General features: G+C 45.8%; 1 non-coding gene across 1 annotated transcript; it reads left to right on the top strand.

Moving 5' to 3' along the window:
• The first annotated feature begins 1,704 nt into the window (after nucleotides 1-1,704).
• LOC134483696 (U6 spliceosomal RNA) lies at nucleotides 1,705-1,811 on the top strand. The gene has a single exon (XR_010060580.1). It is a non-coding gene; the product is annotated as a U6 spliceosomal RNA (small nuclear RNA).
• Nucleotides 1,812-2,049: the final 238 nt, after the last annotated feature.

Raw genomic sequence — 2,049 nt, 5'->3', positions numbered from 1 at the left:
TAGCATACACAGCCATGGACGAGAGGTAGAAGGTGAGGATCTGTGCTCAGGTTGTCCCTGACCTTTACACAAGCACATGAGTACCTGTACTCACAGAACGCCATACAGACATACGTGAGTAAAGATATAAAACAAACAACATTGAAAATACAATATACTGGGGCTGGAGGGATGGCTCAGTGGTTAAGACCACTGACTGCTCTTCCAGAGGATCTGAGTTCAATTCCCAGCAACCACACTGTGTCATATAACCATTTCTAATCTCATCTTCTACCCTCTACTGTTGTGTCTGAAAACAGGGACAGTGTACTCACTCATATGGACAAAATAAATAGTTTTTGTTTTAATCCTTTTCTAAAAAAAGAAACCCATCTGTGACACATGATCATTGTGTGATTCCAAATGTGCCTAAGTCAGTACAGTCCTATTGCTACATGGTGCACCAGTTGTGTCAGCCTTGGTAGTAGAATGGCACAGTTGAAAAGATGCTGGTCACAGTGACCAGGCAGCCTAGAAAGTTCACCATGAGCAGAGAAGGCTGTGCTGTGTCCTAGTCCTCTACCCCACACTGCCACCTCATCCCTACGAATAGAGCAAAAAAGAACAGATGAGGAATCTTCCAGGTTTCTTTCCTCTTTGATTTCTTTATTAACCTAGCCCCTGTGCTACATGTAAACTTGTCACATCCACTGTCCCATCCCTAAGCCCTCATACCTGTCAGATAAGACCGGAATCTTGCTTTGGGGGGAAGCTCTGGTCCCTCTCTGTCCTAAGAGGCTCTGAGCCATCGCTGAAAGAGAGTCCTCTGAGGATTGAGGGAAGTCCATAGCCCGTACTCTGACTTCCAGGAAGGTTTGAGGAAGGTGGTCCTCTTCTTGTGGTTCCTCTAGTAGGAGCAGCCCACACTTGGGCCCAGCTCCCACTATCAGGAAAAGACAGGTGGCTCTGGTCTTTGCACAGCTCCAGCGGAATGAACAGTGCATCTCTCCTCTCTCTCTTTCAGGAAGTCTCAGCCTCTGGTGCAGGTGATGTTCCCAAGGCAAAGGAAAGGGAAGTGCAGAGTGAGGACTCCCAGGATCCTTTAAAACATTGTCTGCATTGTCTTCATTAATTTTTCTGTTTAATTTTTATTCCATGTGTATTGATCTCATTGTAGGGGTGTGCATTCCAAAGCATGAGTGTTGAAGGTAGAGGAAAAAGCATGGGAGTCACTTTATCCTACCGTGTGGGGTCCCAGGCTCTGAACCGGGTTGTTGAGCTTGGCTACAACGATCTTTCATACTGAATTTCCTGCTGGCTCTGATTTCAGGGAGAGCGTCTCATAGAGCCCAGATTGGCCAGTAAACTACTGATCATCCTGCCTCAAGTATTGCCATCTAGTTCATGAAAGGGTTGAGTTATTGACACGAGGAACTGGGGATGGGCAGAGGTGCATGACTGAGGCTATCTCTGCTCAGTGGCATGCCTTTGGGGACTGATAGTTTTCATCACTGATATGTCATTTGACTGCAGTGCTCCTCTGGAGAGAAGGAGTCTCTTTTGCCAGGGCATCAGGCTCTCCAGACAGGCCTGGAAGGTGGAGGTCTAGAGGCCAGGCCTGCATTCCTCTTCAGAAGCTGCATTTACCACTCTGGACAGTGCTGTAGAACAGGGTCACATATCCAGTTCTACCCTGAGACCTGCTGATAAAGAATGTCTATCCTGGTGCTCGCTTCGGCAGCACATATAATAAAATTGGAACGATACAGAGAAGATTAGCATGGCCCCTGCGCAAGGATGACACGCAAATTAGTGAAGCGTTCCATATTTTTAGAAATAATTGACTCAACTGTCAAAGATAATGTAAAGCGGAAAAAGCTACTGGTCCAAAACATACAGGAAATCCAGGACTCAATGAGAAGATCAAACCTAAGGATAATAGGTATAGAAGAGAGTGAAGACTCCCAGCTCAAAGGACCAGTAAATATCTTCAACAAAATCATAGAAGAAAACTTCCCTAACCTAAAAAAAGAGACACCCATAGGGATACAAGAAGCCTACAGAACTCCA

The sequence above is a fragment of the Rattus norvegicus genome, chromosome 19 (genome assembly GCF_036323735.1).
Source record: "Rattus norvegicus strain BN/NHsdMcwi chromosome 19, GRCr8, whole genome shotgun sequence".
NCBI lineage: Eukaryota > Metazoa > Chordata > Mammalia > Rodentia > Muridae > Rattus > Rattus norvegicus.
Note: the sequence above shows the minus strand (reverse complement) of the source record. Positions and strands in the feature narration are given on the sequence as shown.